We start from the raw sequence: 23,532 nt of genomic DNA, 5'->3' as shown, positions 1-23,532 counted from the left end.
CAAGGAGGAATCAATGCAGCAGCGATATACACAAGACAATATGTTGGAAACGATCTGTACAACTTGGGAGGGGGGGAGTTGGAGGGAGGGAAAGTAGGAAAAAGTTGAGGAAGGGGTAACAAGGTTGACAAGAATGTACTCATTACCTTACTCATGTAACCAAAACCCCTCTGTACATCACCTTGACAATAAAAATAATAATAGTAATAGTAGCTAACAATAGATATGGTTCTACTCCATCTCTGGGGTGATATTCACCAGCACATTGGATGCCTCTTGATGCCTGTGGAGGAGCAACAGACGAGCATGGGGACCCCACCAACTACTTCTACACAGAGACCATGACTATGTACCAAGGCAGATCCATATTACACCTCAGTTTTGCCTGCCAAATCATGCTTGGAGGAAGCTAGACCATTAAAAACTAGCAGGAGGATATCATTATTTTGTTCCTAGTTTTTAGTAAAACATAAAGGGATAGTTCTCAAGCTTTGCTGAATATTAGAACTACTTGAGCAACTATTAGAATCCAAACACCCAAGTTCCACTTAATAATAGGTTCAGATGTTACTTAATTAATGATATTTATAAACACATTGTAAGTTCAAATTATCCTAAAATAAATATAGCCTTGGTGGGTACAGAAGCTATGCATGTTATCTTAGCTACTCAGGAGGCTGAGATCTGAGGGTCATGGTTCAAAGCCCACAGAGGAAAGTCCATGAGACTTTTAATTCCAACTAACCACCAGAAAAATCAGAAGTGGAGCTGTGGCTCAAACAGTAGAGCACTAGCTTTGAACACAAATTATTTACACCAAATTATTTATACCAAAAGCTTAGGGGCAATGCTCAGTACCTGAGTTCAAGCCCCAGGACCTGTACACATGCACACCAGAAATATGCCTAAACTACTGAACTGACCAGATATCATACACTGTATAGTATGGACTATTTCCTTTTATGATTGTGAATGAAAGTGAGTTGTGGTCAAGGCCCAGCATCTTGAAAAAAGTATTGGACTGTGTATTGTATATTGGTAGTCCGTGGAAAGATCCATGTTCAAAATTCAAAATACAGTCTTTTCCCACCAATGTAAAAATAAAACCACAAAACATCAATTTCCATATTTAGGTTTCTATAGGTTTTGTTTTTACTTCTACTTTTTTTTTTCTCAGTTGTGAGGCTTCAACCCTGGGTCTGAGTGTTGTACCTCAACTCTTCAGCACAAGGCAAGTGCTTACCACTTCAACCACAGCACCACTTCTGGTTTTCTGGTGGTTTTTGTTGGAGATAAGAGTCTTATAGACTTTCTTGCCTGGCTGGCTTTGAACCATGCTCCTCAGATCTCAGCCTCTTGAATAGCTAGGATTATAGGCCTGAGCCACTGGCGCCCGGCTTATTTCTCCTTTTAAACAGAACAACCTAGGCATTTTTGCAAAATTCAGAATGTGATCCAGTTGCCATAAGATATTCTGCATTTCTAACAAATCTGCTGATGATACCCATGTTGAAAGCTGATGGTACATGGAGCAATGAAGTTGACAGCAACAGTTTTCCAACTTTCATGTACTTCACATTACTAGAGGGTTCACAAATATTCTTAATCACGAGCTATGGGGTGGGATGTGAGAATCTGAAACCTGCACAACTTCTTAGGTGATGCTGAAGCTACTTCTCTGGCAACCATGGTACTAGTGCTGCTCAACCTATTGCAAGGGAGGAAATAGTGCTTGAGGGAGCCATTGCTTTGTGTGCAACAGGTGGCCGCCATGTGCTGTTTCTAACGAATTCAAAGAAACTGGATCTGACATACTGAAGAGAACTCCAAAAAAAAAAGTGAAATGGAATTATTTACACCAAACCCACTTACTTTTGTCTATTCCTTATCCATGAATTAATGGTGGATAATGTGGAACATGTAAGTGGATGTTGTTTGCAAGGGCCAGGATAAAGAGAACTTTCATCTCCTATCCCCAAGAAAAGAGCACAGTTTGTCTTCCCATTTTACTCTTTGGAAAATGAGGGCAATGCATCGGAATGAGAGAGGAATGGCAGAGGTAAACACTGGCTCATGTGGTTCCCATGGGAAGAAACTTTGAGTGACCTCCAGCTGACTGCTAATTCATTAGACACACGTCACATGTTGGGTACTGTGTCTTTATTGCAATGCACCCTGGAGGGAAAAAGGCATCAATGCCTCATCAGCTTTAAAAAAAGAATTGTATCATAAACTAGGAAAATAAAATTTGAATGAGGCAATACTGGCCTTCAAATTATGTGATCCATTGTAAATTTCATGTCAGGAATTTTTGCTCAAGAGTCATGGCTTGAGATTATTATTTGCACAATAGTAGGATACCCACAATCTTCTCATTTACTCATTTTGTTCATGATATTCACGGTATACTGAACCTCCAAAGTAGAGGTTCAACCATTTACTCATGGCATAAGCCACATGAACCAGGGGATAGTGTCATGAATTGAGGCTCCATGGTCTCAACAGATGAAGAACAGAGATAGATGAACACCTGAACCACCAGAGGATTCAAACACCTCCAGTAATAGTGGGAAGGGTAAAAGAATGGCATGTGGGAAGAAAGTTGGAGTGGGTTTTCTTGACTTTCAATTCAAAATATTCCCAATGTCTTCCCCTAGCTTGCTGCAGGGATTCAAAGCAATTTTGTCTGACACTAGCAGAGAATTTGTCAAAACTCCTGAAATGTCAAAAACTACTTCTGAGCCTTAGGAACACAGAAACATACATAGCGGTGAGCTGTTTTGATTCATAGTACTCTTGACAGCAAATGAGAGGGTTTTTGGTTTGGTTGATTTTTTTTATTTTCCTTTTTGTTTGTTTTCTCATAACAACAAAGTATCTGATTCTCTGGACACCAAGTGTTTGTTCAAAACTTTAATTCAGTGCTTACACTGACTGTATGAAATCCTCACAGGCTAAGGCTTTATGAGCTAACCCTTTTGGATGCCAGGTCCTGTTCTTCCTCTACCCTCCATAGAAGGGTAGAGGTGACTGCCTCTTCAGACTCAATACTTTTCTAGAAAGGTTCCCAGTCCTCAGGAACATACCTTACTGGCACATGCCAGGCCATTAAAAAGAATTACCACACACAATTGGACAAGATGTGGGGTAGGAGGCCTGGCGCTACCTTGCCCTCTCCAGACCCACAGCACTTCCTTTGCGACATTGATGTTTTCTCTAACCTGAGGGCTCCTCCAATCCCATCATTTAGATTTAAGTATTTTACGGTGAGAGGTAGAGGGTGAGAGTAATTTCAACTGAGGCATGATTGATTAAATCATTCACTACTGGTGATTAACTCACTCTCTGTTTCTTCCCCCCTCTGAAGACAGGATGGGGTTATCTATGTTAACAATCATAACATTTGTGAATAGAGGTGGTTTTATTATTTTCTCTTTTTGTTCCTTTCTTCTTCATAAATGCTTAGAATTGAGATGACAAATTTGAACAAGATATGGAGGTAGGGGATAAATAAAGCTGTTAGATGTCCATTTAAATTGTTCAAGTTTCTTAGGTTGTTTTGTTTTTGTGGGTTTTTTTTGCCAGTCCTGGGGCTTGAACTCAAGGCCTGGGCACTATCCCTGGGCTTCTTTTGCTCAAGGCTAGCATTCTACCATTTGAGTTACAGTGCTACTTCCAGCTTTTGCGCTGAGGAATCGAACCCAGGGTTTCATGCATGCAAGGCAAGCACTCTACCACTGATCCACACTTCCAGCCCCCTTTTTTTCTTTTCTTTTCTTTCTTTTCCTTCTTTCCTTCCTTTCTTCCTTCCTTCCTTCCTTCCTTCCTTCCTTCCTTCCTTCCTTCCTTCCTTCCTTCCTTCCTTCCTTTCTTTCTTTCTTCTTTCCTTCCTTCTTCTCTCCTTCTTTCCTTCTTTCTTTCCTTTCTTTCCTTCCTTCTTTCTTTCTTTCTTTCTCTCTTTCGTATTTTTGTTAGTCATGGGGCTTGAACTCTGGGCCTGGGTGCTATCCCCCCCTGAGCTCTTCATCTTAAGGCTACTGCTCTACCACTTGAGCCACAATGCCACATATGGTTTTTTGATGGTTAATTGGAAATAAAAATCTCATGGACTTTCCTGCCTAGGCTGGTTATGAACTGTGTAATCATCACTTGACTTTGTTTTGGCAAGCAGGCCTCATTCTAAAACTAGAGGTCTCTGAAAGACCTCTAGAGCAAAATATAATCCTATCATTCTTATCACTCAGAAAATTCCATGAGTTTTGGAAGTTCTAGGCCAGGAGATGAAGGCAAAGACCACAGACAGGGTCTGCAGGCCTTGTGGAACTTAAAGCTTAGTTTCAAAAGTGGAATATGAATATAATAGTGCAATTAGCAATACATTGCTGAATAGTGCAAAAGTCATGTCTTCTGTCATCAGGCGGGGTGGGGGTGGAGATTGTTGTACCTCCTCTGTACTAAGTTAGGCACAGACACAAAGAAAGCTCATTTCTTCTAACCTGACATATAGACAGATGAATAAATCATAAAGCAAAATCAGGGATTAAATCAGATGCCCCAATTTCAGCATCCCCAGTCCCTATCTTAGTAGGAGGTTAACACAACAGCTAGGTGTATGTGACAGGGACTTTCCTTAGAGACATTAGTTGAATGCCTTTGTTGGCTTACTTTACCTTTCTAGTGACAGAGAAGAGTAGTCTGGGCCCTTTGGCCCTCACAACAGAGCTCGGGAGTGACAATGGGAGAGAAGACAGGGAGAAGGATGACGTAAGAGCATTTCAATCAACATAGCGCATATGTGGCATGAACGAGCCCAGGAAGAATTGTGAAGTTTTCTGAGGAACATAGCAGTTGTGAGAGAATTTTAAAAAGGTACAGACTCAAGGAGGAATGGAGGATGTCTCTCAGGTCAGGTCCTTGGAGTGATTGAAGAACTTTCCAAAAAACCAAATTGTTTTCAATGAAATGTCAAGCCAGATGGCTACTCTTGCTACAGAGAAGAGCAAAAATTTGAAGGTCACATCAAATGGTTAGTCATAGAATCCCAAGTTCAGAGGGAAAACAATATAAGTGTATATTATGATTCTAAAAGAAAAGATATGGCTGGATTTGTGGATAAGAGATTGAGTCATCTAAAGGTAGCTAGAGTAGAGTCAACTGTTAGTAGCTCACACCTATAATCCTAGCTACTCAAGAGGCTGAGATCTGAGGATTGGAGTTCAAAACTAGCCCAGGAAAGAAAGTCTGTGAGACTCTTATCTCCAATTAACTACAAAAAGCCAAATGTGGAAGTGAGTGTGGTTAAGGGCTAGAGTGCTAGCCTTGGACACAAAAACTCAGAGATAGCATCTAGGCCCAGAGCTCAAGCCCCCAAACTGGCACACACACACACACACACACACACACACACACACACACACACACACACACACACACACACACACACACACTTTCATGGTAACTGAAATGAAGATAATGAATGAAAATCCCAAAGAGCAAGATCAGCCAGCCCTATAGAAAGAAGCATGGTTCTTCAGGACTAGAAAACAAGTCAAGTCAAGAAGCTACAAGTCAAGATGGAAGCTTGTGATTTACAAATATGATATGGGAAGAGATTTCTTCTATGGTTACCAAAGCCTACCGCCAAGTCACTATTCACACATCAGATGTTGGGACTTGTTGTGGACACCATGTGGCAAGAAAACTGTATTTTGAAAAACTCTTCTGAACTTGATCAGTTAATGATTTTTTAAAAACAACAGAGCTGGGTAGACTTCTATACCACAGCCTGTAGACAAAAAGCTGTTACTGCTTACAGCATGATTCCCCCTCCATACCATTAGTATGAAGGGCTAGATAACTCTTTGCCATGGAGAACAGCCATCCTGTGAGCCGTGCTCAGCAGCAGCCTTGACCTCTACCCTGTCAATGTCAGTAACAAGCTTCCTGTTGTAAGAAAGAAAAGCAAAAGCACAGTCAAAAGCACTGAGCCACAGTGGGGAGGAGGTGCTGCTATATCCCAGAGCTTCAGATCTCAGAAAGTTCAGTACGTATAGAGGAAAGAGAAATTTTTGCGGTGATGTGGTAGTGCATGGCTGTTAATATCAGCTATTAGGTAGGCAGAGACAGGAGGATCAATCAGAGGCCCATCTGGGCCTCTGATGAAAACTAGGTGGTTGATTTCATATGTGAGACCCTGGATTCTCTAGTGAGAGAGAGAGACAGAGAGAGGAGGGGGAGGGAAGAAGAGAAGGAGGTAAGGACAGGACTCTGTGTGTGTGTGTGTGTACACATGCAGGACACAGGGATAAAATAAACACTAAGGGGCACTGTATAGAATATGGAAAATGGGCTTCTAGGAAATCCTTCCTCCCTCTTCAGCAACCTCTCATTGTAGCAGAGTCAGAGAGCCTGGTTACAGCCCTGTAACACCTCCTCAGAAATTTAGTCACAAACCTCACAAAATCTTGGCACTGTGAATAGGCCAAAAGAGATCAATTCTATTGCTGATACATCTCTGCTTTTTATAAAATTGTGTAATTTATTTATGAAGTTCAAAACCTTGTGAGATGTTTCTAGTAAGTTGTTGTAGCTGCTAGCATTTCAAATTGCATATAAAAGATCCGGAGTGTGTTCAGGCTCCGCAAAGCAGGATCTCATAGCCTGTTTGGAGCCCCCAGGCCATCGCGTGCTACAGGATGTGGGATATGTTGAGCGTTCAGTGCTTCTCTGGGAAAGTGCATGTTCTCAGGGAATTTCTGAGAGACAAAGATGGGAAGAGTCAGAAGAAGTTAAGGCCCTCATTTCTGAAGTAATCTCTAAGAGCACTATGTGCTGGTATTGCTTACTGATGCAACAAAGCGTCCGCACTTCTTTCTGTATCTAAGGCCCCAAATCCCTCCCAATCTATGTGCCCAGCTGCTATAGAATGGTTGGTAGTAAGACTATATGGTATTCATTCTTCATGTATCAGGAATCTTCAGGGGCAAAGGTTAGCATGCTCCCCCACCTCAGTAATCCAAGGAGCCTTTCCTCTGGACACGAGAGTGGCCTAGCTGCAACATGTCACCCTGCGTTGATCACCAGGGTTGGTTTGGCTAATCTGGCCAGTTAATGGGGTATCTCCTTCCTCCTTCACAGTAACAAGTGCATTCCTCCCAAAGTGGCATGCTCTGGGATGAGGGTATGTCTATGAGTAGATGTTTTCTCTCCCTAGAACCTCCAAAGTACCTCCCAGGGAACCTTTCCCAGCCCTGGTCAAAGCCATATATGCTATTGTTCAGTTAGACGAATACTACAAGAGAGTCCTCATATACTGGCTTGGAATACAGTACCCTTTCTCATGATTCCAATCAAATGAAAGTATCTTGAAAGAAAAATGACACATAGCTCCTGAGAACAAATCCTTCTCAACCTTCCGCGAAGCCTGTGCAGTCTGCCACTCAAGAGAAGGAATTATTTTTCCAAATTCCTCATTGCATTCCCTCACTCCCAGCTTGAGAATTGTATCTCCTGATGACATGAGGACAGGCCCTACAGGGAGATTCATTCACACATTCACTCACTCACTTAATCTTCCAGCTATATTGACTGAGCATCCAGCACTATTTTAAGCTCAGTGGATGAACAGTGTTTAAGGTCTGAATGTTCTTGCCTTCCTGTTAGCATGTTGCTAGTAGTCATCATTCTGTTCTGAAAGTTATTGGTCTTTGGGCTTCTTTGATTTCTAATGGGAGGAAAAAGGACTTGGGGTCTTAAGGCTTAGTCAGTTTTCACTGTGCACCATTTGTGCAGCAAGTCAAAACACTGACTTTGTGCTAGGCCGGCATTGGGTAAGCCTTCCCAAAAGGATTCATGTTGAAGTCCTCATGCCTAGAACCTCAGAATGTGATGGAATTTGGAGGTAGTTTCTTTACAGAGATAATTAAATTTAAGAAGATTATGAGGGTGGGCTGTCATTTAATGTAACTGGTGTCCTGGAAGTAGAGGAAATGTGGATTAAGTATATAGAGAGATAAAGGAAAGATAGGAAATGGTCATCTGAAAACCAAGGTTCGTTTTCAGGAGGACCCACCGGAGCCTGCACCTGACCTCAGATTTCCAGCCGATAGAAGAACTGTGAGAAAGTAAGTTTGGATTAAGCTCTGAAGTTTTTAGTATTTGTTATGCTAGCCCTAGCAAAATCATACATCTATTTAAAGAGCCATTTGTATAAAGGCATTTTTTAAAAGATACAGAGCCCCATTCCTGACTCCCTCAAAGTGAATGAAAATCTCTAGATATTAGGGCTCAGATAACATGAAAAATTTGAAAGCAGGCTAGTGTTCCAACTGACGGTTCCAATGTTACAGACTTAATGTAAAACATCAGTCTGCTTAACCAATTGACTCGCTTGACTCTTTCAGATGTGTTATTTTCATTTATTGAGATTATCTACTGAATCCCTTATGTCCCATGCTGAGTGAAACAGAGATGGAAAGATAATGCTTCCAATATAGGGGTGTTTTGAAACCTAATGACAAGCTTTTTGTTAAAGATATTAATAGAGTCTTTTGATAAAACAAACTCTCCAAGTACAAAGAATGGTTTAATGTGGCTTCAGTATAACCTAGGTACTTTTTAAAAAATACAAATTAGGCACTATCTTAATCTACCTGGCAAACCATTGAGAAGGTAAAGCTTTGTCAGGAGCTCTGCTCTCTCCACAGTTGTTTCAGTGTGTTTTATCAGAAAACCCCAAGAGTACAATTGCACCTTAACTACCTCCTTGGCACAGCATGTGGGCTATTATTCTGGTGGAGTAATGTGTTGTTGATGTAAACAGTAGTGAACTAATTGACTTTAACATGGTTTTATTGACTACCATCTTTTTGGAGTAGAGTCATGAGACAAGAGATCAAGTTGTCTAGAAGTCACAATTATCTGGATACCTTGAGTGATACATGAACCATAATCTAACAAGAAAAGGCAATAGAGAGGCAGGCAGGTAGGAACAATTAGAAAGAGAGTAGCTCACTGGCAATTGAGCCAGCAGTTCCTTATATTGACGTGGCTTACAGTCACATTAATGTTTTAGAAAAGGGAACACAAGCATCAGGAATAGGATTAAATGAAGCTTTCCAACAAGTATTTGGAAAATGGTTACAAGCATGGCAATTTCCTGGATGTTGACTCTCATCAATCCTTGGGCAATCTACTGAGCCTGGAGATCTGGTTCCTACTACTTGTTCCCTGGGAAGGTAGAAGTCTATCTGGGGCTTCAAGTTCCTGCTAGTTACATGGATATGAAAACAAAATATGAAAGCAAAATCTTTGAGAGATGGGATTAACTGACATTCCATAGGGGCTTCCATTTTCTCTGCTTTCTTTCTCACCTCTCTATACATAATCTAGATGGTCCTGCTTTGTTCATAACCTTTCAGAACTACTCATTGTTCTTAAATGGCTTAATATATCTAGAGCCTTTCATGATCTGTCTCAATAGATGTTTTGGACCACTTAGCTCACCAGCTCGACCTCTGCTTTTATTCTATTTCATCCAGCAAATCATGCAGACAGTCATGTCTGAGTTTTAAAATATAATACTTCCTAAATCTGTTCCCCACTGCCCACCTCAACATATATGCAACACAAACACAACATCCATCCATCCATACACACTTCATAGAAATTCCTACTTGTGACAGTAGGGAAAAGATGGTATCTTTTGACTCAGCATTGGTTTCCAATGCTATGTTTTGCATATAGCCATGTTTTTGAGTGAGTGCCTAAACATATGAGTGAATGGATGAATTTATGTTGTAAATCAAGAGTCAAAAGTTGCTTGTAGCTCTTTTTTCTGTTCTGGATTCTTGGTCTGAACAACTTTCCCCTTCTTGAATCTCTTCAGAAGAGTCCTGGCATCCCTGTTCACCTTTATAGGTAGAAACTTGGACAAAATCAAAGTTCCAATATCATAGCAGAAAAAGAAAATAAATGGTACATAGGAATTACTGATGCTTTCTCCAGTTTTCAGGAAAACTGAAAGGGCAACAAAGGGAATGGAGGGAGGGAAAGAATCAATAAAAGAAGGACTTCAAGAGATCAAATACTGTTCTATATTGTGTCTAAGCTGTGTCCAGAGAATATGGTGTTATACTTGACCAATAATCTCCCTTTCTTTAGAGGTTTTGGCTGAAGTCAGAAATCCATACACATAACTCAATTTAAGTAATAATACTTTCATTTTGACTCAGCTATTGGAGGAAAAGCATAATTGCCATGAGCATGGGTTGAGTTCACTTAACCTCATCGTGAATGATTTTAACACATCTTTGAAGAAAGAACATTTATGCTGAATCTTAGACCTAGCTGAGTAAGTGGTTGAATGGGCAATGTGAAGGAGAAGAATATTCTTGGTTCTGTGCCCGAGGCTTGGCTTCCAGGAGAAAGAATGATTGGCCTGGAAGGCTGACAGGAATCAGTGTGATAGGAGTGTAGACAGGGAGAGGTGTGTTCTGCAGTAATTACAGAGGACAAGGCAGGGTACATGTCATGTAGCACCTTGCAAACTCTGCTACAGATTTGGGCAAGTGAAAGCAAGACCTGTGTTGAATACAAGCACATTACACAGAGTGGAGAATTTTCCAGAAGGGCAAGTGATGTTTGTAGGATCCCATGAAAAAGGCCTTTATGAAACATCAAGTGGTGGAAGGTGAACTTAGGTACCAGTGGTAGGGTTGAAGACTGATAAATTGATTGAGGAAAACCATAGAAAATAGAAGAATCAGGGTGTAATAATTTAATCAGCTAATAAAGGAAACAAGAATGTACATGACAAATGAATGAGTTTTCCCATCCATTGCTCAGTTCTCTTCATTTGGGGCCTCCTGTAACAACATGAAATAAAAGTGTCTTCCTCAAGTCACAGTGTTATCAGTTTTCTTCTACCTGTACCCTGCCACCTGTACAGAAGAGATCTATCTGAGGGATGGTGTGCTCTCCCCACACCCCTCTCTCCTCTCTCCCTGCGGTGCAGGGCCAGGACGAGGAACTGGAGAGATGGTTTTCCATAGGGAGCTTCTATGGTCAGGCCACAGACTTCTCCTGGTTATGGGCTGCTGCTTGTCTTGTCTACCTTGAGCGACTTCCAGTCTTTGTGTGGCAGTTGTCTAGGTGCTATTCATCTCCTAAGCCTAACACCTATGTGGCATGAAGGAAATAGCTGTCTTCTTGATGCAGTATTTCTGGTGAAAAGATTCAGCAATGCTTTCACCTTGCTTCTGATCCACCATTCAACTCTCACCCTTAGTGGTCATCCATGTAGTAATGATCCACTTGTGTCACTTCAATGCTCTCTCTTTAGGGCGGACACCAGCAGATCTAGCCATCTTTTGTTGGGTTGACTCCATCTGAAAAGCCATGTTAAGTGGTGTAAGTACAGCTCCACAGTCACTCTCTATTTCTTTTTCTTTATGAGAGGTGGCCTGGGGCAGATAAGCATCTCTGCCAGCTATGCAGTTGCCTAATAGAACAATGATAGGCACCCATTGGACGGGTGATTGAGACTTCCTTGTATTGGCTTCAGGGAAGCCCAAATATCTTCCTGCTGCCATGTAAAGATAGAATCAAGCTTCCTGTAAGGACACTGTGCTTCCCATAACTGACCTTACAATCTACCCGGTTCTCCAGCTGTAATAACCAGGGGAGAGGCAGGAAGACTCTTCAATTGATGGTTCTCCTCCTGTGACAGCTCTAAATGCCAGTAGACCTCTATGCTTTTTAAGTTCAATTCTTGGTCTTTAATTTTTGATGATAGGGAGGTAGAAGAGTGCAGGTATTAAAATACTAGCAGCTATTCCCACCTTCATAAAAATAAAAAATAGAGGGTTTTTCTCAATTGCAAAAAACACAAAATTAGATTGGATTTCTCAAGTACTACAGTTTTCTCAGGATTATGTTCCAAACCTAATTTGTTACTAATCATGAGGGCCTGAACTCCGAGCACCAGAAAGTTGAAATCCAGGAAGAAACTGATGGAGAAGATATACACAAAACTAGGAGGCAAATATGATATGACAACTAAAGTTAGCACTCCTTGAGATGGGTCTGGTGAGTTTCATGTTTGATTTCTTTCGAGAGGGAGTTTTTAAGAGTCTGACATGAGTCCTGGTAACCAAGAATATTAGGAAAATGAAGTAAAATAACCACTTTAAATTTTTTAATGAGCACAAGTTATCTCTCTTTAAGTTTGAGGAATTGTTGCTTCCTATTGTTTCTATTATTTGCCTCCCAATTAGAGACATCTTGAACAATGTCTAATAGCTATTTTCTTAGACAATATTTCTTGCTTGCTCAAAAGCCTCTGCCATGGAAATTAGTGAATAATCTGTAAGTGCTCTCAAATGATTAAAAAGGGATGGAAAGGGAAAAGTAATTGCATGTCTTGCACCTGCCCCCTGAAATTCATTAGCAGCTTACAGTGTTCTGAACTCTTCTTTGAGGATGTTAAAAACAATCATACAGTTGTTCTGACTCATCTGTGTGATGATTCTGGCACTTAAGTGTGGCGCAGGCACAGAAAAATATTTTAGCTATCTAGGCTGCTTTCAGGGGTAGAATGGATCTAATGATGCCATTAATTCTGAATTCCTGCCACTTCTTCAAAGCACCTGCTTTTGCTTCAAGGTGGCAAACAACTCAAAACTGGCAAATTAAGTGACGTACAAAGGAAAGAAGAGTTTTGAAAATGGGTTATACTTTTAAAGTATCTTCACAGGCAGAAATCTTTAATCAGTGCCTTCTTCAGCAGGGTAATTTATTTAGAAGTACCTTGTTACCTTAGAGAGAAGGAACAAGTACAGTTTGCAAGGTCGAGGTTCATATGTACAAGAAGTTGTCTCTTTTCCATATCTAATTCTACTAGTTTCCTCAAATATTGCCTACATGGACTGGACACTAATTCAATGCAGTATCCTGCATAGTGATGCTTTGAAAGCGCTCCTGCCATGTGCTCTATCCAGCGTCTTCCACCGCCTACTTGCAGGTCCACATACCAGAGTCCTCACACAAGAAGAGGAAATGCATTTTTCTGCTTACCTTCCTTGTGTCTTTTTGGGTTACAACTGTTCATGAAAAAATAATTTCCATGAATGCCAGCAGCTTATGCCTGAGGCTACTGAGGAGGCTGAAACCTGAAGATCATGATTCAAAGCCAGCCAAGACAAGAACAGCCATGAGACTCTTATCTCCAATTAACCAACAAAAGGTAGGAAGCAGAAGTGTGGTTCAAGTAGTAGAGTATTAGCATTGAGCAAAATAGTTGAGGGATAGCATACAGGCCCCAGAACCTGCAAACAAATAATTTCTAGAAAAGGGCATGTCACAAACTATTGCCATTTATTGATCATGTATTATCTAGTGTTACAACTCAGAAAAGATAGATTACTTATTTTAAGGGTTCAAATAAATCTGGTTAATTCATCAGTAAGTATAAATTTCAGAGTTTCAGGTGATGTCATGGATAAAGAACGTGTAAGTAAGCTGGGTGCTGCCTGTAATCCTAGCTACTCAGGAGGCTGAGATCTGAGGATTACAGTTCAAAGCCAACCCAGGCAGGAAAGTCTGTGTGACTCTTATCTCCAATAAACCACCAGAAAACCAGAAGTGATGCTGTAGCTCAAGTAGTAGAGTGCTTGCCTTGAGCTGATGAGCTGAGGGACAGTGCCTAGGCCCAGAGTTCAAGCCCCACAACCAACAAAAAAGCAAAAAACAAAAAAGAACATGTAAGTAATGACATCTTCCCACACACAGTGATATATATTTCACCTTCTAGGCAAGTTGGCTTGAAATAACGAGAATGAATACAACAGATAAAGGGACGGTGTATTTATAAAGTGCAAGAATGGTGTTGCAGACAAAAGGCAGAAAGAAGCTAGAGAAATGGATGCGATTTCAAGGAGGAGGAGGAATCTGAGATGGGCCTGTAAAATCCCTTGTGATTTCCACAATGGGAGAAGAAAGCAAAAGGATTTTCAAAATAAATTTCAATTGGTTGCTGTTCCATCAAATCGAACCTTGGCCTTGCTTCATTGCTGCTATGGGAACCTTTAACTTGTTCTCACTCAGTATAGAACACAGGGTTCCCACAACCTGAACAAGTTTCCTTCAACTTGGAGTGAGCCAGCTGATGACTCTGCCTTGGACGGCTGTTCGTGTAAGCTTAGCTCTTGTTAACTCACTGGCTATTTGGAACTAAGATGCTATAAGTTATACCTGGCTTTAGCTCTTAAAAATATTCCCAACAGAAATTAGACAGCTATCAGGCCATTTTAATAGACAACTACAAGCCTCATTCAACTGAGCACTGGTCACTTTTGCATTTAGAAAAATGATTCTCTGGGAGACACACAAAATTTCCTACTCACAGTTTAAATCAACGACTCCCCAAAACTTCTGTACCCAAAGTGGCATACCTGCCCCACTGTGCAGCAGCATAATCTACCCTCTCTTTATGATCAGCATCAAGTACCCTTGCAAGTACAAGGTTCATTACTTTGCCTGTGACTTCTGAAACAACCCTATATTGTCCAAGTTAAGGAGGAGAGTTGGCCAGTTAGTATGTATAATTTTACAGTTAGTGGGTTATTACTGTGGTCCCCAGTAGAAGCATTGTCCTTTGGGGATGTAGAACTTCTATGTCAATATTAGGCCTGTGCTCCACTATGGAAGACACGAGTCAACTAGTCCTGTGTAGATATTTAATTTTAAGTTGTATTTTATTCTTTAGCCATATTGCAAGTGCGCTATTGCCACACAAATGTTGATTTATTGAAAAGTGCAAGAGAACATTCCATTGTTACAGAAAATCCTATGGGGTAACACTGCTCTAGACTCATACATTCTGCCAATTGGAGACAGAGTATCACACAATGTTCTTGATTCATGTGTGTATCTTGATATCCACGCTGATTTCGTGGAGTTTGATCTCTCCCTTGGTACTGTTTTTAAGAAGAAAATTTTAATACTTAGACTGGTACTATCTGGGCTATCTAATATGTGGTAGGTAAAGGTGATTGATCATAGGTCTTGCATCTTTTATCATATATTGTGACATTAAAATGGTTTTCTTCAGCTGAAACAATGTCAATGAATCAGACATCGCATGTGCCTGTGGAATGTGATGATGGCTTGGCACTGTGGTCAGGAGAGGCTGTCTCAGAACTAGAAAGCAGATGTTTTCTACATAGGACGATCCATGGCCTTTACATCACCCATTTAACTTGACACCATGTGGCTCATTATGTTGTTGAGGCATGCAGCTCTATCAGGGATAAGAATTACTTTCAGTAACCAATGGATTCTTATCAGTAACAATAACTAGCTCATGCTTTGTACAAGGATGTCCGCGTTCTTGCATCTAAGTGTAACTATTATCTTTCTACCATAGTGAATCTTCCTAGAGTCCTATTGGAATTGCCCTAGCCTGGTCTAGTGCAAAGGGCTGGCTGCAATCCACTAAACGAGTCATGATTTCCTTATGCTTGATTAGTGACTCACCTGAAGATGCTCTCTGGTGATTACCAACTTAATCCTTTCAGAACACACTTTTGCAGGTCTAATGCCTCTTTCCCAGTCTTCTTTATCTCTAATTTTACCATCATTTTCCAACCTGATAGGTTTTAGAATATAGATAGATCAGTGTACATAATTCACATACCAGAGGCTAGATTGACGTGTTCCATTAAAAGGTCTTTATTTGGCAAAACATTTATGATTTGGTTTGCAGTTGATGCTGGTTATCTGTTTTTTTGTGGTGATGATATGGGAAAATTAAATGGGAGTGTAGTGAAAACCAAAAGCTTGGTGTTGATTTATGCATTTGGAAGTGACAGTATTCTTGGCCATTCTACTGAAGATACTGTCCTTTTGCTTACTCTGTAACTTTGTTGGGGGAAGGGACATATTTTGAGCTCCCAGGTAAAACTTTGGACTTGCTTACAGGTAAAATTTTAAATTTACCTCTGCCAGATATTAAGTATGTCTGTCCTGGTTATATAGTTAGGAACTGGAGAAACACTTATCAGGAGAATCTACAGATTTAGCAGGTCTACTGTAAGAGAGATTTTAGTGCATAGTCTACTTAAAATTTCCCAATTGGCTCTTCCTCATTGCAATTACTCAGTCCAGTAAGCTACCTCTTTGTAGAACTAATTTTTTTGTGGCAATACAAGTTTGGACTCAGGGCCTTGCCTTCCTTGGTTGGCTTGCTAGGCGGTCATTCTACTACTCAAGCCATGCCTTCAGCTCTGGGTTTTGCTGGGTATTGCCGGAGGCGGAGTCTAGCAGCCTTCTCTGCCCAAGCTGAATTCCAATCATGATCCTCAGAAACTCAGCCTCCTGAGTAGCTTAAATGATAGGCATAAGCCACCAGCACCTGCCACTGTGGATATTTTCGGATGAGAATTTTATACTATGAATTCATAATGCTTTCTTAATGGGAGATTTGAGGTCTTTGCCCTTTTAAAATTTATAATAAATCATTTATTCACCTAGAAATGATCACTTCCCATGTGCACATTTGTTATATGTGAAGATTTTTTTATATGCTCCACTAGATTACAAATTCCTCAAATGATGGCACTATCTAATGTGTTCATCATTACATTCACACAAAACCTGTTTCCTAGTAATTGGTCCATAAATATTAGCTAATGTAACAATGTTTAAGGGCTCTTTATATTTATGACTGTATAAGAGATTCAAACTAGTTTCTCAGTAATACTGAGAAGAAGTAATTTTAAAATGGACTGTAGGATCTCCAAAACTCTGCAGACTTTAGCCACTGCTCTGGTTTGTAGTGGTTTGTCCTCTCTGAACACATGTTAAACCTTGATCACCACTGTGGTAGTAGCGAGAGGTGGTTTTCAAGAAGTGCATTCAAATGTTATTCAGCCATAAAGAAGAATGTCATTCAGGAAACTACATGTGGAGATTATCATGTTGAGTCAAATAAGTCAGACTGACTGACTGAGAAACCCCAAGATGGCATGTCCTCTCCTATACATATAGAATCCAGACTTTAAAAATGAACAGCAGAACTGAAAACCTGGTTCTGCTTGTGGGTGAGGAGGGCAAAGGAAGAGGTTATGGGGTAAATATTGTTCATGTGTTTTATGTGCATGCATAAAAATAAAGCCGGTTGAATTTGTTTCAAGAAGGTGGAGGTTTATTGGGATACACTGTGTGCATATATGGAACATCACAGTGAAATCCCTTTGTACAACTAGTATTTGCTAACAAAAATGGGAAAAATCAGAGCTTAATGCCTTTCTCATAGTAATGAGAGCTTACTCTTGTAGAACCAGAATACTTCCTCTAGAGGAAGCAAGGATGCCTAGCATGTTTTGGTTCCTCTACATATACCCATTCATCCTTCCAGGAGCTCCCTGCGGACACCAGATCCTGGCAACAAGGAGTTAAAGTCATCTTATCCTTATAAATGATCCAGTATTAGATGTGCTGCATCACAAACAAAGAGAAACTAAGGTAGCCTCCAAATCTGATGAAATGTAATTTAGCCTGCACAATTGAAAACACAGTTCCAAACATGAATTTCAGATTCAGTGTGTCACTAGATGTTGACTTTCATATCTGAGCAGGGGCAGGAGACACAGCCGCCAAATCCACTCAAGTTATATTGTTTATAACTCCCCCTCTCCCAAAAGTAACTGCCCTGCTGTGATCTCTGGGGTTTGAGAAATCTTGATGAAGTCTCATTTACCAGTTTCAGAAAAAACTGAAATCAGGAAATGGATTCATGTAAGAAAATGGAGACATCTAACCACTAACTGGACTACCAAAAAAAAGAAGAAGGGATAAGCATCAGATGACTAAAACTATCTGCAAATCACCTCCAGCAATAAATGAAAAGGGAAAGTAATTGTATTCATTTATCTAAACAAAAATCAAATAGCCCAAACATGAAAAAAAACAATCCCTTCTGGATAGTGTATTATTCTAACTCAGCTTCCTTACAAATCTTGTGTTTTATAAACTGTTTTTAATAAGAAAATTAAAGTATTTTCTTTTTTTTTGTATTTTTAGGCCACTAAAATCCAAGGTGGTTGCCTCCTCATACATTCAGCTTTTCCAGTAGTTACAGTTATTTATTTATTGACAGCAGGATCAGCATGAGATAAATCGATTTCAACATTTGTGTTCCAAATAAAAAACCCTACAAACCTGGTCTCTCATTTCCAACTGGCAGAAATGTAAATAGCTAACACATTTTACTATGTATAAAGCCAAACAAAAGCCCAAAAATGTTGTCTACAGGTGATTTGAATGTGTGTGTTTATGGGAACAAGATGTGGCCTTCCTCTGGTTTAGGGTACATCTGATTGGTCTGTTTATAAATAGAATTCCAAAGCAAATGAACACACACACCCTTAGTCTCTCTCCATCTCCAAGTCGTATCCCCCACTCCAACCCCTGCCAAAGTATAAGATCTGGTGTCTTCCCATGTTTGGAAGGAGAAATGCTGTTTGTCAGGTATCAAAATCTAAACAGCTGCAATTCAACAATGTTAGTTTAGTTTTACTCTTAAATAACTAAATGTGAGCAGTGATCAGATTATACAAGCATGTGGACCTGAGGCTTAAATTCAATAAATTGTACTTTCAGCTGATTTTCACAAGGTTTGGACTTTCTTATGGTCCCTTCCTATTTCTTAACTTAGCTAAATTAGTAAGGACAGCAGGTTTGATAGACAGAAGTCCTTAGTTCTTCAAATCTAGAGTAAACCTGCTTGGATTTGAAACTTTTTTTCTTGAAAGTTCAAAATAATATACTTTGAGAATAGGAATGAGTTATTTGAAAAAGTACTGGCTTGAAAAATCACAAAGTGATTAAAGGCACATTATACTCTTTATCAGGTATAATGAGCAGGAAAAGCACGAGCATTTCTCTGTAATTCCACCCAGGTGATTCGTCTTCAGCCACAGTTGCTGTGTGTCTCAGATTTGTTTCACCCACAAGGCAGCCATTTCAGTACACCTGAACTTTGTGTGGAACACTGGATCCTTTCAGAATTTGGTAGAATCAGTTATGTAGAGCTGATTTCTCTCTACATGACATTATCAATTGCCATCCTGCACAAAACATACTCTGCCTTTGGACACTTGAATGATATTTACAGAAAATATATGGTGGAATGTCATGAAGTAAATAATAGTTTTTAAACATCCAAGCCAATATTTGACTCCATTAGAAAACTAATTCAGAAATTAAAATGTTTTTTTTTTGTTGTGGAAACATATGTATATAAAACCAACCTGGAGAAACTCCTATCCTAATCAAAGATACACTCTGTATAAATACATAATTTTCTCCAAGCTTAGAATAGTTTAAACAAACAGTTTTCTAGGGCTCCCTGGGATAATAACTGTATAATATAGCTGGGTGCTGGTGACTCACTCCTATAATTCCAGGTATTCAGGTGGCTGAGATCTAACGGTCACATTTCGAAGCCAGCTTGGGCAGAAAAATCTGTGAGACTCTTTTTTTTTTTGCATATGTTTTTTATTGTAAAAATACTGTACAGAGGGGTACAGTTACATGAATGAGTACATTTCCTATTGAGCATTGTTACCACCTCCTTTGTTTTTCCCCTACCATCCCTTTCCTCCCCACCTCCCCAAAGTTGTAAAGTTTGTTTTCAACATAGTGTCTTGTATATTTCATGTTTCAATGGGTCAACCTGTATTCTTTTTTTTTTTTAATTTTATTTTATTTTACTTGAGAACATACTGTACAGAGGGGTTACAATTACATGGGCAGGATAATGCATACATTTCTTACCAAGCATTGCAGCCTCCTCCTTTGTTTACCCTTCACCTCCCTTCCCAGCCTCCCCCCTCCCTCCCACCCAATCATACCCCCCCCCCACCGACATTGTAAAGCTGGTTTTGACATGACATTTTGTACTTCTCATTGTTGCAACAGGTCCACCTGAATCCTTAAACGACTTGTTTGTCCCCATCTCCTCCACATGTTATACTGACATCAAATATAGTGAAAGCGGGGGTTACACTGTGGGGGAGGGACATACAAAGCAACAAAGAAATAATCTTATAAATGCGTTAGAAACACATGCATGAAAGAAACAAAAACATTAAAATACATATTTGAGGTTTCGTTTTCCTAACATCACATTATCTGACTTTTTCCGCTTGACTCATACCTATACTAGATATTGCAAATAAGGGAAACCATGGGACCTATGTTTCTTTTGGCCTGGCTTACTTCACTTAATATAATTTTTTCCAAGCCTTTCCATTTCCTAACAAATGGGGAAATGTCATTCTTTCTGATGGAGGCATAGAGTTCCATTGTGTATATATACCACATCTTCTTGATCCATTCATCTACTGAGGGGCATCTGGGTTGGTTCCATGTCTTAGCTATGGTAAATAATGCTGCAATAAACATAGTTGTGCTGGTAGCTTTAGTGTGGCCTTGTTTGTGATAAAAATATGGAACGCTTCACGAATTTGCGTGTCATCCTTGCGCAGGGGCCATGCTAATCTTCTCTGTATCGTTCCAATTTTAGTATATGTGCTGCCGAAGCGAACACCAACCTGTATTCTTATTTCAGCATTTTGTTATTTCCCTTCCCCTCCCCAAATCAGAAAAATGTATATACAAGATGCAGGGCACTGGAATCAAATACAGTGAGAATAGGGGCTATACCATGGGGGAAGAACATACAAAAGAAACAAAAAAGATCACATGGTACATTTATAAATACCTTAAAAAGAACAGCAAGAATGATTTAAAAAAAACCACTTGTGTACCTATCTTGGGGTTCATTTCACTTAGCATCATCTTATATGATTATATGTATATAGATTTTGACCTAGGAAGTGGTGCTGTAGCTCAGGTGGTAGAGCACTCACCTTGAGCTAAAGAGCTGTGGGACAGCGCCCAGGCCCAAAGTTCAAGCACCATGACCAAAAAAAAAAAAAAAAAAAAGAGTCTCCTAGATTTTGACCTTTTCTGCTTCTCCTAGACATATACTAGTTATTGCAAATAAGGGAAACCATGGGACCTATGTTTCTTTGGGCCTGGCTTACTTCACTTAATATAACTTTTTCCAATTCTTTCTATTTCCTAACAAATGGGGCAGTGTTATTCTCTCTGATGGAGGCATAGAGTTCCACTGTGTGTGTGTGTGTGTGTGTGTGTGTGTGTGTTTATACCATATTTTCTTGATCCATTCATCTACTGAGAGGCATCTGGATTGGTTCCATATCTTAGCTATGGTGAATAATGCTGTGATAAACATAATTGTGCTGGTTGCTTTAGTATGGTCTTGTTTGTGATCATTTGGATAAATGCCCCAAAGTGAGATTGCTGGGTCATAGGGGAGCTCTATGTGTAGTCTTTTGAGGAACCTCCATACTGCTTTCCAAAGTGATTGAACAAGTTTACACTCCGACCAATGCAGTAGGGTTCTGTGAGACTCTTATCTCCAATAAACTACTCAGAAAAAGCCAGAAGTGGTGCTGTGGCTCAAGTACTACTAGCCTTAAATAGTTCAAGCCTTAGGATTGATGATAAACAAACAAACAAATAAAACAAAAGATGTATAATAACTCTCAGGTCATTATTAATTTTCCATTAATTCTGTAGTGTACTCCCTATGGAAGCTGGTTTTAAACATTCTTTAGTTTTTTTTTAAGTTTAATTTTATTTTCAAAGTGATGTACAGAGGGGTTCTTTAGTTTTCTTAATTCCTAATTCTGTTACTATGCCTTTATTCTCAGAAGACCAGAAAGAAATCAAACTTAATTTTAGATTTGTTACTAGATCATAAGAAGCTGCATCAAGAGAATACATAGAATTGGTTGTAGTAACTTTGGTGGGGGAGGGGAGGAGGATTGGGTGGGGGGTGGGGGGTGGATGGGAAGGGGAAACAAAGGAGGAGGCTACAATGCTTGATAAGAAATGTACTCATTATCTTGCCTATGTAATTGTAACCCCTCTGTACAGTATTTTCACACACACACAAAAGAATTGGTTATAGTGGTGCAGACCTGTAATCCTGGAACCTAGGAGCCTGAGGACCCACGGATTGCAAGTTGGAGGCCACCCTGGATTATATAATGAGAAATTGTCTCACATAATTAACAAAACCAAAACCAAAACAGATGCAGAGAACTATCCATCACCCAGGGATGGTGAGCCTCAATCTGAATGTATTACTATTTTACCAGCACATACATTCCATGTAATACATTGCTATGAGAGTCCTTCTGGTTAGAGTCATGATGAAGAAAAGGCTTATGTTCTGCCTTTAATAATTAGGAAATTGCACTGATTATCACATTGGACTGTAGGACAGCATAGGAGGATGACTCTTTAGAGGAAGATAAAAGAAGACAGTGAGCCTATGAATGCTACCTTACAACCTTGAAACTACCTCTAGCCTGTAGAACAGCAAAGAGAAAAGCAACATGAGCCTGATGGTTTTCCCAAACTGAAAAGACAGACTTTGGACATCAGGCAGGTGGTAAGAATGCAAGGTGCTAGACTCAGGCATTTCATTACAGTAGCAGAAAATGGACTACCTCACTTTCTACATTAGATTTTGTTTAGTCAGAACAACCAACGTGCTGTGGGTTCATCCATAGCCTTACAATGTGGCAGAATTTCCTTGTTTCATAATGGCAAAAATATTCCTCTATACACATGTATCACATTTTCCTTACTCGTGCATACATACACCAGAGAGCATCTACAGGGATTTTATGTTTTGGTTGTTGAGAATAATGCTTCATTGAATGTGGCAGTACAGATAGCACATCAAGATCCTGGTTTCAATTCCCTTGGATACAGATCCAGCTGTGAGATTGCTGGGTCATAGAGAAGAGCTAGAAAAGCTGACATACTATTTTCCACAGGGGCTTCCCCAGTTTATATTCCTACACCTGAAGTGTACGTGGGGCTTCCTTTATATCGTACCTTTATCAAGACTTAAATCATGTGCATGCATGTGAGTATATATGATTACTTCTTTATGTATCTGCATGCATACATGCACACATGCATATATGTATGCACTTCTGTTAATCATTTGTTTCTTTTGGAGAAAAATCCATTAATCTCCTTTCTCCACTGTTTAATCAAGTTGTTTATTTTGCTATTGAGTTACAGGAATCCCTTGGACTGTGTGGATATTAATTCTTTATTAGATGTATGGTTTCAAAATATTTTCTCTGATTCTACACATTGTGTTTACATTTTGTGGTTCTTTTGCTGCAGGTTTGTTTATTGTGGGTCAGGTTTAGTTTACTCAGAGTAATGTGTGCTGGGATCATTTATGCTATTACAAATGGCAGAATTTCCTTGGTCTCTAATGTTGAATAATAGTCCATTTTCTTCCAAAAAATACAATGCAGAAGTACTTTACTTTGATGTGAGTGTCCTTGCCTATTTTTGCTGTTTTTCCTTTTTCTTTTTCCTTCATATCCAAGAAATTATTATCAAAGCCAC

General features: G+C 39.7%; 1 non-coding gene across 1 annotated transcript; it reads right to left on the bottom strand.

Moving 5' to 3' along the window:
* Positions 1–20,504: 20,504 nt before the first annotated feature.
* On the bottom strand, positions 20,505–20,611 carry LOC122117422. Its single transcript, XR_006149162.1, has one exon. It is a non-coding gene; the product is annotated as a U6 spliceosomal RNA (small nuclear RNA).
* Between the last annotated feature and the right edge of the window lie 2,921 nt (positions 20,612–23,532).

This window comes from Dipodomys spectabilis, unplaced genomic scaffold (genome assembly GCF_019054845.1).
Source record: "Dipodomys spectabilis isolate Male_0828 unplaced genomic scaffold, ASM1905484v1 ptg000140l, whole genome shotgun sequence".
Taxonomy (NCBI): Eukaryota; Metazoa; Chordata; class Mammalia; order Rodentia; family Heteromyidae; genus Dipodomys; species Dipodomys spectabilis.
Note: the sequence above shows the minus strand (reverse complement) of the source record. Positions and strands in the feature narration are given on the sequence as shown.